Here is a 16,302-nt window from a genome sequence, read left to right as displayed (position 1 = left end):
GCTGCTGCCGCTGCTAAGTTGCTTCAGTCGTGTCCGACTCTGTGCGACCCCACAGACGGAAGCCCACCAGGCTCCCCCGTCCCTGGGATTCTCCAGGCAAGAACACTGGAGTGGGTTGCCATTTCCTTCTCCAATGCATAAAAGTGAAAGTGAAGTCGCTCAGTTGTGTCCAACCCCTAGCAACCCCATGGACTACGGCCCACCAGGCTCCTCCATCCATGGGACTTTCCAGGCAAGAGTACTGGAGTGGGGTGCCATTGCCTTCTCTGAGATAAGTTGAAAAAAAAGACACCTTTTTTTTTCTCATTCCCCTATTTTTAAAAAATGAAAGCTTCACATCCCAAGGCAACAGCAATGTAAATAGAAAACCTAAGAAACAGAGGTGGGTCCAGAGGGGCACTGATATCCCTCCCTGTGCGATCTTTCTGACAGATCGCCTCCTCAGGATAGCTGGTGTCCTAAAACGACATTTGGACCGGAGGCAATTCTTACACATAGCATTGTGGATATTGTAAAACTACACACTATATTTAAAGAGATCTAGTTGAAAGGTAAAAAATTTCTAGATACTTTGATAAAGACTTGGGTAAAGATACTTTAGAAAAACAATTTTGGCAGAAGGAGAATTGGAGACAAAAGAATCTGACAGTTTTTCCCCTGAAATTACAGTGTTTTGGGCTTTTTCAGATATATCAAATTCGATTTAATGGTAATGTTCTGCTTTGTACACAGTGAATTTGTTTTCATAACATTTGAAAGTAAAGTCACTCAGTTGTGTTCGACTCTTTGCAACCCCATGGACTGTGTAGCCTGTTAGGCTCCTCTGTCCATGGGATTTTCCAGGCAAGAATACTGGAGTGGATTGCCATTTCCTTCTCCAGGGGATCTTTCCAACCCAGGGATCTAACCCAGATCTCCTGCATTGCAAGCAGACTCTTTACCGTCTGAGCCACCAGGGAACCCATTTTAATTTAGAACCTTAAAAATAATCTCTACTCAATATCCTATAGTGGTCAAAGCAGTGAATGAGCTTGGTGACATGTAGCAAAAACCATTCATGTAGGGATGTCAGCCAAACTATTATACTTTCTCTAGAGGTTGATGTGTCAGAAAATTTATAACCTATTTGTATTTCTATATAAATACATGAAAACTGGCCCAAATTATAGTTTGTATGCTTGCTTTAATACAGAGAAAATTATTTGTATTTCAGTTCAGTTCAGTCGCTCAATCATGTCCAACTCTTTGCGACCCCATGAATTGCAGCACGCCAGGCCTCCCTGTCCCTCACCAACTCCCGGAGTTCACTCAGACTCACATCCATCGAGTCAGTGATGCCATCTAGCCATCTCATCCTCTGTCGTCCGCTTCTCCTCCTGCCCCCAATCCCTCCCAGCATCAGAGTCTTTTCCAATGAGTCAACTCTTTGCATGAGGTGGCCAAAGTACTGGAGTTTCAGCTTTAGCATCACTCCTTCCAAAGAAATTCCAGGGCTGATCTCCTTCAGAATGGACTGGTTGGATCTCCTTGCAGTCCAAGGGACTCTCAAGAGTCTTCTCCAACACCACAGTTCAAAAGCACCAATTCTTTGGCGCTCAGCTTTCTTCACAGTCCAACTCTCACATCCATACATGACCACTGAAAAAACCATAGCCTTGACTAGACGGACCTTTGTTGGCAAGTAATGTCTCTGCTTTTGATTTTGAATATGCTATCTAGGTTGATCATAACTTTCCTTCCAAGGAGTAAGCATCTTTTAATTTCATGGCTGCAATCACCATCTGCACTGATTTTGGAGCCCCCAAAAATGAAGTCTGACACTGTTTCCACTGTTTCCCCATGTATTTCCCATGAAGTGATGGGACCAGATGCCATGATCTTTGTTTTCTGAAGTTAATTATATGATGAAGAATATTTCATAATTATTTACAATGTTTGATATGAATTTCTCTCCTATGCTAGGGAGCTTATGTGTTTTTATTATCTCTGTGGAAAATTATTCACCAAATTCAGGAAAACCAATGTGGAATTTTATAATAGGACAGTTATCACTTCCAAACAAATCCATTAGCACAATGACTACATGTTGTGAGAAATGCAAACAACTTCATGAAAATGTAACCATTTTGACCTCAAAGAATCACAATAATAGTTATCAATTATTGGGATTTTAAACTATAAATATTATAAGAGTTGCAAAGAGTATTATGATACCATTTAGGGTTCATGTCAATGTTAGTTCGTTTATCACTTAAAATGAGATGTAATCATTAAAAAAATTGAGTTTTAAGGTTATGTCCTTTAAATAATAGATTTTCTATCTTTAAGTAACATGTCTTAATTATTCATATTAAGTATTTAAGAGTGAATCACATGGTTTAGATGGGTGTTTGTCTAGTAACTAAAGATGTACGACCAGTTGCTGCTTTAGGGTCCCCTTAATACTGATGCCTAACACTAGTCTGTCTGTTCTAGTTCAGTATTTAGTCTAGGCTTCCTTTTGATATGAACAAATCACAATATGTATTTTTAAAAGGAAAATAATTAAAACATATTAGGATGTATGTGCTTGTAGCAAACAAAAAATGCTTTCAGTGTTAAAATATCTCTTTTCCCAAAGATGATTAAACTTTCATCAGTATTAGCCAACATTCTTATATATATGACCAAATGAGTTTGTAGATTAATGTAATAAACTTTCTAATAAAAACTTTAAAGTAGTGTTTATTGCTATGTTTGATTCTATTGTTAAAGAGGGGAAAAACTATGATGCTACTGGAAAAAAATTTAATATATTTTTATCTGTGATCACAGCACTATATATACATTTTTTAAAAAACAACTATATTTTATTATATTTAATTGCTTATATACCTGCTTTTTCTCCAGATCACTTGTTCTTTAAAGACAGAGGCAACATTTTTGTTCATATTTGGATCCCTGGAACCCAAGTTAGTGCCTGAGATTCAGGTCTCTGTAAAAAACTTCAGGTTATCTTATGTGGATTTGCTTTTTAAATCTCAGTAACCTGTTAATGCTTCATTTTAAAATTTAAAATTTTTTGGAGGTCTCACTTTATAGCTGGAGAAGGAAATGGCAACCCACTCCAGTATTCTTGCCTGGAGAATCCTGTGGACAGAGGAGCCTGGTGGGCTGCCGTCTATGGGGTCGCACAGAGTCAGACACAACTGAAGCAACTTAGCAGCAGCAGCAGCACTTTATAGCCCTGTGTTCTAGGGCTCAGATATGAATAAAGCATTGCTGCTTCTCTCAATCACTATTTACTGAGGGCTTGAGTGCCAAGAGCAGTTGGGGCTGCAGAGATGTAGAAGATGTGAGCTCAAGTAGCTCATTATTTCATGAAAGGAATAAAGCATCTACTTTAGCTGCATGACTTTGGTAAGCTACTTAACTTCTCAGGACCTTGGTTTCTGTATTATAATATGTTGGAAATAATAGTACAAAGGGTTTTGCGAGAATTTAATAACTTTAATTATATCTACAAACACTTACTTCTCCAGGGGATCTTCCCAACCCAGGGATTGAACCTGAATCTCTTGTATTGACAGGCAGATTCTTTATCACTGAACTACCAGGGAAGCGGGGCATATAATTATAGGACCAGAGTGAGTTTCCTAGAACTGGAGATAAGGATTTCTCAATTTGGAAATTTAATCAGTTCAGTTCAGTTGCTCAGTCATATCTGACTCTTTGCAACCCCATGGACTGCAGCATGCCAGGCTTCCCTGTCTATCACCAACTCCAAAATCTTGCTCAAACTCATGTCCATCGAGTCAGTGATGCCATCCAACCATCTCATCCTCTGTCGTCCCCTTCTCTCCCGCCTTCAGTCTTTCCCAGCATCAGGGTCTTTTTCCAGTGAGTCAGTTCTTTGCATCAGGTGGCCAAAGTATTGGAGTTTCAACTTCAGCATCAGTCTTTCCAATGAATATTCAGGATTGATTTCCTTTAGGATGGACTGGTTGGATCTCTTGCAATCCAAGGGACTCCCAATAGTCTTCTCCAACACCAGAGTTCAAAACCGTCAATTCTTCAGTGCTCAGCTTTCTTTATAGTCCAACTCTCACATCCATACATGACTACTGGAAAAGCCATAGCTTTGACTAGACAGACCTTTGTTGGCAAAGTAATGTCTCTGCTTTTTAATATGCTGTCTATGTTGGTCATAACTTTTTTCCAAGGAGCAAGCATCTATTAATTTCATGGCTGCAGTCACCATCTGCAGTGATTTTGGAGCCCCTCAAAATAAAGTGTGTCACTATTTCCATTGTTTCTCCATCAATTTGCCATGAAGTGATGGGAACAGATGCCATGATCTTATTTTGAATGTTGAGTTTTAAGCCAACTTTTTCACTCTCCTCTTCCATTTTCATCAAGAGGTGCTTTAGTTACTGTTCACTTTCTGCCATAAGGGTGGTGTCATCTGTGTATCTGAGATTATTGATATTTCTCCCAGCAATCTTGATTTCAGCTTGTGCTTCTTCCAGCCCAGGGTTTCTCATGATGTACTCTGCATAGAAGTTAAATAAGCAGGGTGACAATATACAGCCTTGACATACTCCTTTCCCTGTTTGGAACCAGTCTGTTGTTCCATGTCCAGTTCTAACTGTTGCTTCCTGACCTGCATACAGATTTCTCAGGAGGCAGGTCAGGTGGTCTGGTATTCCCATCTCTTTCAGAATTTTCCACAGTTTATTGTGATCCACATAGTCAAAGGCTTTGGCATAGTCAGTAAAGCAGAAATAGATGTTTTTCTGGAACTCTCTTGCTTTTTCCATGATCCAGCGGATGTTGACAATTTGATCTCTGGTTCCTCTGCCTTTTCCAAAACCAGCTTCAACATCTGGGAGTTCACCATTTATGTACTGTTGAAGCCTGGCTTGGAGAATTTTGAGCATTACTTTGCTACCGTGAGAGATGAGTACAGTTGTGTGGTAGTTTGAGCATTCTTTGGTGTTGCCCTTCTTTGGGATTGGAATGAAAAACTGACCTTTTCCAGTCCTGTGGCCACTGCTGAGTTTTCTAAATTTGCTGGCATATTGAGTGCAGCTCTTTAACAGCATCATCTTTTAGGAATTGAAATAGCTCAACTGGAATTCCATCACCTCCACTAGGTTTGTTCATAGTGATGCTTCCTAGGGCCCACTTGAAAATTTAATAGAAGAATGTAAAAACAAAAAATATGGTAACTACTGAGAAATGCAATCAAGAGAAAATTTAAAAAACGGTAAGTATGAGTAAGAGAATCGGAAAAGACTCATCCAAGAGACCCAATAGTGAGAAGGGAAAACAATTGAAGTAGTAACCAAAGAAATATAGAACAAAAATTCCATAATCTATACTCTTGTGTACTGTGAATCTTTCAGGTTTTTAGATCTTTATTTCAGTTATGAAAGGATCTACTGGACAAATGAAAGATAATTAATGAAAAAAACATGGAAACAGATAACTCCTGATGAGTTTTCTGAACTCTAAGACTAGAAAAAATTAAAATGATACAAGTAGAATTAACAGAGTGCTTACAAAGTTAAGATATAATGAATAGAGAGAGTGTAGGGTGGAAGCAAGAAAGGGGAGGATACCAAGGTGGGAAAGGGTATAAGACTGCCTGACGTGTTCTCCTGCCTACTATGCTTCTGCAGCAGCAGCTCCTCTCTTCCTAGGACAGCACGGCTACTTGACAGGAGATTGCCAAATAGCCCCCATTTCATTCTACTTGAAATCTCTGATCCAGTTGGCATAGATCAGGAAGAGACTGTGGCAACAGGAAGAGAAAAAGGACTCTATGTGACAGACTGGCACAAGAGAAGCTAGAAATACCAAACCACCAGCCAGTCATCCTTTGGTGGTAATGGTTTAGTCACTAAGTCATGTCTGACTCTTGCAACCCCATGGACTGTAGCCCACCACGCTCCTCTGTCTGTGGGATTCTCCAGGCAAGAATACTGGAGTCGTTTGCCATTTCCTTCTCCAGGTTATCTTCCTAAACCAGGGATTGAACCCCAGTCTCCTGCATTGCAGGCAGATTCTTCACTGACTGAACTATCAGGGAAGCCCAATCATCCCTTACTGAATTGCTTTTAAGGAATCAGTGAATGTGTACATGGCTGTCAGCTTATGGTGGGTTGTACTTCCTCCTATACTGATGGCCTGGACTTGTTTACTGATGATAAAGCGATAGAAAAATCCACATATGCCTTGAAGAAGCCAACCTGCCACAGTGTATTTGATGATTGGCATATGATTGAGAAGTTTATGGAGCAAGTGATCTTTCAATATGTAAGAGCAGAACTTGAAGTCCATTAATTTCTTAAAACCTCCACTAAATACTTCACAGAGAAAATACTGCTAGACTGATGCTTGAGCCTTTCCCTTTTCTAGGCTCCTACCTAACCATACAGGTTAGTTCTGCCTGTAAACAGGCTAGTTTAGCTGCATCTTGTATATTAGGACAATCAAGAGAAGATAGAAACACTAACTTCTCTGAAGGTCCAGCCATGATCGGAGACTTGAGACATTGCATCCCAAGGGTTTAGAATAGAATGTTAGATGCCATATTGACATCAAGGTGAAGAATTGAGTGCTTGTGGATGAAAGCCAAAGTTCATTTACATAGAAGTCATTTTATATCCCATGCAGATTTGGAGGTTCATGCTAGCATTCATGCTTGAGTTCTACCAAGCATGCCACACCACAAAGATTTATGAAGAAAGTGGTGCTAGTATGTGTCATCACTTTCCAATATTCAGAATCATGTTTTAAGATTGATTTTATGGTTAAAGAAGAAGAGACTTTTTTATAACCTATTTCTTATAGATGACCTGGCTTGATAATAATATAGTATTTTATATTATATAATAGTCAATAACCTCAGATACGCAGATGACACCACCTTTATGGCAGAAAATGAAGAGGAACTAAAAAGCCTCTTGATGAAAGTGAAAGAGGAGAGTGAAAAAGTTGGCTTAAAGTTCAACATTCAGAAAACGAAGATCATGGCATCTGGTCCCATCGCTTCATGGGAAATAGATGGGGAAACAGTGGAAACAGTGTCAGACTTTATTTTTTTGGGCTCCAAAATCACTGCAGATGGTGATTACAGCCATGAAATTAAAAGATGCTTACTCCCTGGAAGGAAAGTTATGACTAACCTAGATAGCATATTCAAAAGCAGAGACATTACTTTGCCAACAAAGGTCTGTCTAGTCAAGGCTATGGTTTTTTCAGTGGTCATGTATGGATGTCAGAGTTGGACTGTGAAGAAAGCTGAGCGCTGAAGAATTGATGCTTTTGAACTGTGGTGTTGGAGAAGACTCTTGAGAGCCCCTTGGACTGTGAAGAGATCCAACTAGTCCATTCTGAAGGAGATCAGCCCTGGGTGTTCTTTGGAAGGAATGATGGTGAAGCTGAAACTCCAGTACTTTGGCTACCTCATGCGAAGAGTTGACTCATTGGAAAAGACTCTGATGCTGGGAGGGATTGGGGGCAGGAGGAGAAGGGGATGACAGAGGATGAGATGGCTGGATGGCATCACTGACTTGATGGACGTGAGTCTGAGTCAACTCCAGGAGTTGGTGATGGACAGGGAGGCCTGGCGTGCTGCGATTCATGGGGTCGCAAAGAGTCAGACACGACTGAGCGACTGAACTGAATGGAATAATATAGTCAATATATCCACATGCAACTGTAGAGGAAAGTTACAATGATTACGTAATGAATGAATGAATAATGGCTTCTGCTTACTTTGGCAATGCCAGGTTTAACTTTGTTATTCCTCAGCATTTTTTTCAGATGATTTGGAAATATTGCTCCTTCTGTCCCATTCTATAATTGGCAATAATTCATGATGAGAGCTGAAGGTTCAGGAAGCTAGTAACATAAAGGGCTATAGGATAACTACAACCTGTCTAGCAAAATATTTTACAATTTTATTTCAAAGCTTAAGTCAGGTCTTTGATATTTTACCCACAAAGCTGAGAGCCCCAGTTCCAGAGGTTTTGGATGTCAAGAGCAGTTCCATTGAATTTTCTGGCAGGTATTGGTAGGGAGTTTATTTTAGTGGGAAATGTTACACTCAACTTCTCCCAATCTTTACATCCATGAACCTTCTATTACAGCTCAGTTGTGCCATATGCTGGTCTTCATTCCGTGCCCAGACCCTCCCTCATCTTCTTCTTCCTGGCACTTCTCCCCATCTCTCCCTCTGTCCCCATGTCTGCCTGTACAACATTTGCTCCGAGGTCTTGCTTTCCATGGGCTGCTCTCAGGTGATGATTGAGTGCAGGAAGGAAACCAAGGAAAGTCCTTAACTTTGAAATGAGGAACTCCTTTGATGGGTGACTTTGGCTCAAAGACTCCCCACTGGCCTGACCTGACCTTTCTTGAAACTGTGCTGGTACTCCAGGATCTTCCTTCTGTCTCTGCTTCACAGGACTGGGCTTGCATCAGCCTAAGGAGAATGTAGACCCAAGCATTCTGAGGTAAAAATACATGTTGTGAAATCGGCCCTGTGCAAACACATCTGACTGCTCTGCTTTATGATGGCAGTCAGTTCTGTTACTTAAATTCAATGGCTCTTTCTTTCCTTGGTCTCAGCCTAGTGACCCCAGTGGTAACGCTGGTAAATGTTTAACAGTCAGCTCTCTGAAAAGAATGAAAAAGCAGGGATTTGTAGCATTCTCCCAATTTCATTTTCCTAATGAAAATACATTGGTTTAAAATTAAAATAATTCTAAGCTTAAAAAGATTCACTTTAATATTTCTACTCACTAAGTAGCTGGGCATTGCTAAGTATCAATTGCTGTCCTTTATGTTTGAATTGTGGCCATATGTTTATTAAATTAAAAATTTTTACGAATATTTTATTTGTGCTGTAGGTAGATTTTCTTTTCTGGTAAAAAACAAACTAGAGTGGAGTCACTTGACCAAGGTAATTTTAAATCATCAGAATGAAAGGCAGGATTTTTCTTACCTGCCTGAGATGTTGAAAGAGAATCTGGAGGGGCTAAACTGAAATGTTGATCTCCAGAAAGAATGTATTATTTTAAAAGGATACAAAGAGGGGAGAAAGCTGGGGAAACATGCCGAGGCTGAAAATACTGCTATTTTCCCTCACAGTGAAAAGTATAAGGTGATTACCAATGGATACCCTTAAACCTAGAATGGGGAACCATGGGGCCATATTAATCACTAGAAAATGTCTTTTGGATATGAAAAGAGCACTGTTTCATTTAGTAGGGTAACCAGTTCTTCTATGAGCTGAGCACCTGGTATAAATAAAATAGGGTTTCATAAGGTAATTTTGATTGAACAAACACATGTAAGAACACGATGTGCTTCATTAATGCTTTTAAGTGTGCGTGCTCATGCACGCAGTCATGTCCGACTCTTAACTTCATGGACTATAGCCTGCCAAGTTTCTCTGTCCATGGGGATTCCCAGGCAAGAATACTGGAGTAGGTTGCCGTGTCTTCCTCCAGAGACTCTTCCTGACCTAGGGATCGAACCCAAGTCTCCTACTTGGCTGTGTTTTAAAATGTTATGCTTAGTAAAAATTTCTTCTTTGGCAGTTACTGGTTAAAGGCAGACTGATTTAAGTCAAGACACCATCTCTAAAAAAAAATTTGTCACAGCCCAAGGTGATTATTTCAAGGAAAATTTTGCTTAGTGTTTACATCCTGAATTAGTCATTAAAACAAAAACTTAGACTCATTGCTTTTTAGTCAGAGCTCTTATATTGTAAGAAATTGGTTCAGAAGCTAAGAGAAAATCAGTTCTCCCAGGAAAACCTCAGAGGAATTTTGGAAAACCAGCAACTTCTCTGAGAGGCAGGAAGTGCTGTGAGCCAATGACAGAGATGCCTGGTGACCTCACCTCTTAAGGGTGTGATCAGCCAGTACCCAAATCCTCTAGTCCCAGTGGATTTCTTCTTGACATTTTTTTACTCACAGCTATTCTCAGCATCTTGTTACCTAAAGCACATCGAACTGGAGCCTGTTGCTTGTGTGTAATTATTACATTGTTGACTAGAGTAGATGGTCTGCAGCCTTTCTTAATAGAATTGGAAGATGTTCCTTGATTTCCCTCTGCTAGTCTACAGAGGATCGTCTCAACCTTCTGTGAACTCCTTCCCCACGTCCATCCCACTACATACAGACCACACCATCTCTTCCAAGTGACATTGCTTCATATTGCAAAGAGAATATTGGTAGTATGTTTTAGCGATTCTGACCTCAATTCCATGGTTAATTACAGTTGCAGTAAGTCTCCATATTTATTTTACATAGACCTTACTATCTTCATTGCCTGCTTTTGCAGTGCTTTATTAGTGGTTTTAATGTGACTACTTTAAATTCTTTGTCCGAATGAGAACATACTCTAAGTCAATATTATTTGAAAATGATAGGAAAAAAAACAAGAAATATGGAGTGGCAGGATTGGTGATTTTCAGTTTAGACACCTGTGATCTTGATCATGAAAGTTCATTTCACTTGACTCTAGTCTATTCACCTGAAAAGATACTATTCTTTTAGAATTGAAAAGAATTCTCCATAGAATTATTCTTCATGCAATTGGCATAAGATGTAAAGTATATATTTGAAATCTCCAGGTGAATGTGCCACTTACTGGAAAATAATATAAAATAACTTTGAGATGTTTAAATATTTTGTTGAAGCTCAAATTTACCAAAGTTATCATTGTAGGAAGAAGGGATATAAATGTAATTTTCTAGAATTAGTAGAATGGCATAAGATACACTTCTGGGGTGATTAGTCATTTAGTAGATTCTTAGTCATGGGTGGACACTAAGATAGGAAAAGATAAACTAGTAGTTCCAAATCCTGATTAAACCTGTTCAGCTCTAAGATGAACCTTCTGGGTAGCTCTGTTTAAATTACTTACACCATAGGAGTAACATCTGGTGTTTCCAGCGACTGATGACATCAGAGAAATAAGAATGGGGAAAAAATGTCCGTGAGATAATTTGTGGAAAAGCCCTAACCTTTGTGGAATGATGCTGCTGTGAAAACAGCAAATATTATTTTAATACAGGGATAATCTCATGTTAGAAAACTATTTTTAAATATATTAATGAACTTCATTTTTTAGAACCATCTTAGGTTTACATCAATTTTGAGCATAAAATTACATAGATCAGATCAGATCAGTCGCTCAGTCATGTCCAACTCTTTGTGACCCCATGAATCGCAGCACGCCAGGCCTCCCTGCCCCTCACCAACTCCCAGAGTTCACTCAGACTCACATCCATCGAGTCAGTGATGCCATCCAGCCATCTCGTCCTCTGACGTCCCCTTCTCCTCCTGCCCCCAATCCCTCCCAGCATCAGAGTCTTTTCCAATGAGTCAACTCTTCGCATGAGGTGGCCAAAGTACTGGAGTTTCAGCTTCAGCATCATTCCTTCCAAAGAACACCCAGGGCTGATCTCCTTCAGAATGGACTGGTCGGGTCTCCTTGCAGTCCAGGGGACTCTCAAGAGTCTTCTCCAACACCACAGTTCAAAAGCATCAATTCTTTGGCGCTCAGCCTTCTTCATAGTCCAACTCTCACATCCATACATGACCACAGGAAAAACCATAGCCTTGACTAGACGGACCTTTGTTGGCAAAGTAATGTCTCTGCTTTTGAATATGCTATCCAGGTTGGTCATAACTTTCCTTCCAAGGAGTAAGCGTCTTTTCATTTCATGGCTGCAGTCACCATCTGCAGTGATTTTAGAGCCCAGAAAAATAAAGTCTGACACTGTTTCCACTGTTTCCCCATCTATTTCCCATGAAGTGGTGGGACCGGATGCTATGATCTTCGTTTTCTGAATGTTGAGCTTAAGCCAACTTTTTCACTCTCCACTTTCACTTTCATCAAGAGGCTTTTGAGTTCCTCTTCACTTTCTGCCATAAGGGTGGTGTCATCTGCATATCTGAGGTTATTGATATTTCTCCCGGCAATCTTGATTCCAGCTTGTGTTTCTTCCAGTCCAGCGTTTCTCATGATGTACTCTGCATATAAGTTAAATAAACAGGGTGACAATATACAGCCTTGACGAACTCCTTTTCCTATTTGGAACCATTCTGTTGTTCCCCAAAAAATGTTCCTGTTGTACCACTTCCCTGATATCAATATCCTCACCAAAGTGTTACATTTATTACTACCAATCATTATGATTCAAAGTCTGTAGTTTACATTAGGGTTCATTCTTGCTGTTGTGCATTTTATGGATTTTGACTAATGTACATACAGGTATAGTGACATTTACCCGTCATTGTAGTATTGTGCAGAGTGGCTTCACAGCCCTAAAAATCTTCTGTGTCCTACCTATTCATTCCTCTCTCCCCACTGCTGCCGCTGCTGCTGCTAAGTCACTTCAGTCGCGTCCGACTCTGTGCGACCCCATAGACGGCAGCCCACCAGGCTCCCCTGTCCCTGGGATTCTCCAGGTAAGAACACTGGAGTGGGTTGCCATTTCCTTCCTCAATGCATGAAAGTGAAGCCGCTCAGTCATCTGACTCTTCGTGACCCCATGGGCTGCAGTCTACCAGGCTCCTCCGTTCATGGGATTTTCCAGGCAAGAGTACTAGAGTGGGGTGCCATTGCCTTCTCCGTCTCTCCCCACTAACCCCTTACTCTCTCTATTGTTTTGCACTTTCTGGAATGTCATATAGCTGGAATCATATGTATGTAGCTTTTTCAGATTGGCTTCTTTAAGTTGGTAATATGCATGGAAAAGCTTTCTCCATGTCTTTTCATAGCTTGATAACTCGTTTCTCTTTGGTGTTAAATAATACTCCACTATGTGGATGAACCCATTCACCTACTAAAGGACATCTTGATTGCTTCCAAGTTTTGACAGTTATAAATAAAGCTGCAATAAGTATCTATGTGCAGGTTTTTGTGTGGGCATAAGTTTACAATTCATTTAGATGAAAGTCAAAGAGTGTAATCATTGGATTGTGTAGCAAGGAAATGTTCAGTGTTGTAAAAAACTGTCAAACTGTCTTTCAAAGTGGCTGGTCATTTTGCATTGTCACTTACAATGAACGGGTTCCCCTGGTAACTCAGTGGTAAAGAATCCACTTGCCAGTGCAGGAGATTTGGGTTGGATCTCTGAGTTGGGAAGATCCCCTGGAGAAGGAAATGGCAACCCACTCTAGTATTCTTGCCTGGGAAATCCCATGGACAGAGGAGCCTGGCAGGCTACAGTCCACGGGATCTCAGAGAATTGGACACAACAATGACCGAACAACAACAACACATAGTTGATTTAGTGACTTATCTTCTCATGCTTTTGATATTGTCTTTTGCAGAGCAGAAGTTTTCATTTTAATGAAGCCCAGCTTATCAATTCTTTCTTGTATGGATCATATCTTGATGATGAATCTAAAAAGACATCATCGTATCCAAGATCATCTAGGTTTTTTCCTGTGTTATTTTATAGGAAGTTTACAGTTTCGCATCTTATATTTAGGTCTTTGATCCATTTTGAGTTAACTTTTGTGAAGGGTGTAGTCTTCGTCTGGATTCATTGTTTGCTAGTGGATGTCCGGTTGTCCTAGCACCGTTTGTTGAAAAAACAGTCCTTGCTCCATTATCTTGCCTTCGTTTCTTTATCAAAGATCGGTTGACTATATTTACGTGGCTCATGGCTGTGCTGTCTCTTCTGCTCCCGTCGGTCTATTCTTTCACCAATCTTCTCCACTTCATCTGTAGGTTAGTGTCTGACATTAATTTGGGGGAAATTCTTGCTTATTGCTTAAATACTGTCTGTTTATTTTCCTTTTGCTGTTCCCATTATGCATAGCTGTCCCACAGTTCTTAAATATTCTGTTCTGTTTTTTCTTTCTCTTTGCTTTCAAGTTTTAGAAGTTCTGTTATGTTCTCAAGTTCAGAGGTTCTTTCCTCAACTGTGTTCAGTCTACTGTGAACCCATCAAATGCATTTATTTCTGTTACAGTATTCTTGATCTCTAGCATTTCTTTGTTATTCTTTCTTAGAATTTCCATTTATCTGCTTATATTATCCACCTGTTCTTGCATGTTGTATATTTTGCCATTAAATACCTTAATCATAGCTTTCTAAAATTCCTGGTCTGGTAATTCCAACCTTGGTGCCATGTCTGACTCTGGTTCTGATGCTTGTTCATCTCTTCAAACTTTGCTTTTGCCTTTTACTATGCCTCATAATTTTTTGTTAAAAGATGTACATGAGGTATTAGGTAAAGGGAACTGAGATAAATAGGTCTTCAGTAATGCAGTGATGAAGTATGGAGGGAAGGAGAGCATTCTCTTTTTTAACTTTTTATTTTATATTGGAGTATATCCAATTAACAATGTTGTGATAGTTTCAGGTGGACAGCAAATGAACTCAGCCATACATATACATGTATCCATTCTCTCCCAAACAGGGGAAGTGTTCTTTAATTCTGTGATGGGTCTCAGCCTTGCTTTCTGAGCCTTGCTTCTGGGCTGTGAACTTCACAGGTGCTCTCAATTTTTAGGTGGGACAAGTTGATGAGAAAAGGCTAAAATTTCCCTCCTGCCAGGTCAGTTGCACATGTGCTCAGTTGCTTAGTCATGTCCGACTCCCTGCGAGGCTCTTGTGTCCATGGAATTTTCCGGCCAGAATACTGGAGTGGGTTGCCATTTCCTCCTCCAGGGGATCTTCCCAACCCAGGGATGAACCACGTCTCTTGGGTCTCCTGCATTGGCAGGTGGATTCTTTACCACTGTGCCAGCTGGGAAACCCCCAAGTCAGATAGGCTGTGATAAAAGCCCAGCAGGTTAGGCTGTGCTTAATTAGTTTCTCCTGAGTTAAGCTTGTTAAGGGCGTGCTCTGGTGTGTTGCAAAATGGTACCCCTACCCCGCACCCCAGTAGAAGCTGGAGAGGATTTTCCTCTGATATTCACTGTGAGAACCTAGTCTGAGCTCCTGGAGCTCATGAAAGCACGGAGGTCCCCCATGACTGGGCCCCTCTAGAGTTTTTAATTCTCAGATTTGTCCACACTGAGCCTCCAGCATGGGTTTTTCTGCCTCAGCACTGCTTCCTGCAGCCGTTTCTGCTCTGGTGAGTCATGACTCTACTCTCTCTATCCATCTGTCTGTCTCTTCAATTTTGAGAGCAGTGGTCTGCCCTGTGACCTCCCTTTTCTGATGGATTTAAGAACAATTGCTGATTCTTTAGTCTGTTTGACTTTTTACTGGTTATTAAAATGAAGTGGCGACTTCTAAGCTCCTTACATGCAGGACTGGAAGCTGGAAGTCTAAAATACCATTTTTATATCAAGTAAATTTTGACTTTTTAAAATTAGGACTGTGAAATTGTGTTGCAAACAAATGCTGAATTTTTCTTTCCTCTTGAATGTGCCAAAGATCCTTATTCCTCGGTTCAATACCACACTAAGAAGGGCCTACTTTGTTTTACTGGAAATTCTCAATTATTAACATTTCAGCTGTTTTCTTTTGATAATGGGGAAAATGTGCATTTTGAAAGTTTCATTTTAGTATTTCGTGTAATGGTTTCCATGTGTATGGTGCAGAGTGAAATGTTGTACATTTAGAAAATTTTTACCCTTTGGAAGCTTCTAGTCTAAATTGAGTTTTCTTCCTTGTGTGTAGCAACCATTCTTTCTGGTGTTTGATGGCAAAGCCAGGAGGAAAACTATTAATGTGTTTCCTCAGTAACTTGTACTTCATGAATCCATGAAAAGTTCTAAAATATTAAAATGCAACTATGCATCCCAAGAATAAGATTCACAATATTTATTTAAAAGCAGCCACTAAAATCATTGTAATCAGACATATCTTTCACTTCTTGAGTCAGTTATTATCTAAGTTATTACTCAGGTAATAAGTTATTACTTATTCATTTGAATGAGTCTAAAATTCATTCAAACTTTCCAATTCTACACTTTTTCCCTCCGGATTTTCTTATCCAAATATGTATGGAATAATGGCTGAAACCTTTCCTGTCAAAACCCTGCTGGGCAATAAATCACTTTCTATTTTAAGTAACAAGTGATTTCATTTATATCTGATCAAGACATTCAAACAGTTGCATAAATTAGTAAGACAAATCCAAGAGAAATAGGGCTTGGATACCTCTGTTAACCTTTTATTTCTCTGCAATTATTTTCAGTTACCTTGTGCAGTGATCTTACGACTTTTCAATACTTGCTGCCATCTCTGCTATCAGCAGGGTTTTGCCTAGATTCAGCATCATATGTAATCTATTCTATGTTTGTTTGTTAAGTATTTCCATGGCCTGAAAAA

General features: G+C 39.9%; 1 protein-coding gene across 1 annotated transcript in view; it reads left to right on the top strand.

The window, feature by feature from the left end:
- Positions 1-14,851: 14,851 nt before the first annotated feature.
- PRRC1 (proline rich coiled-coil 1) overlaps positions 14,852-16,302 on the top strand; it is a 114,353-nt gene continuing 112,902 nt past the window's right edge. The window contains exon 1 of the mRNA XM_086410499.1: positions 14,852-15,097. The gene's annotated coding sequence lies outside the window, so the exon portion shown is untranslated. The remainder of the gene's footprint in view (positions 15,098-16,302) is intronic.

This window comes from Bos grunniens, chromosome 7 (assembly GCF_055505025.1).
Source record: "Bos grunniens cultivar Pamir isolate PY7600 chromosome 7, Bosgru_T2T1.0, whole genome shotgun sequence".
NCBI classification, from domain to species: Eukaryota; Metazoa; Chordata; class Mammalia; order Artiodactyla; family Bovidae; genus Bos; species Bos grunniens.
The sequence above is the reverse complement of the archived record's forward strand: the minus strand, read 5'-3'. Positions and strand labels throughout refer to the sequence as shown.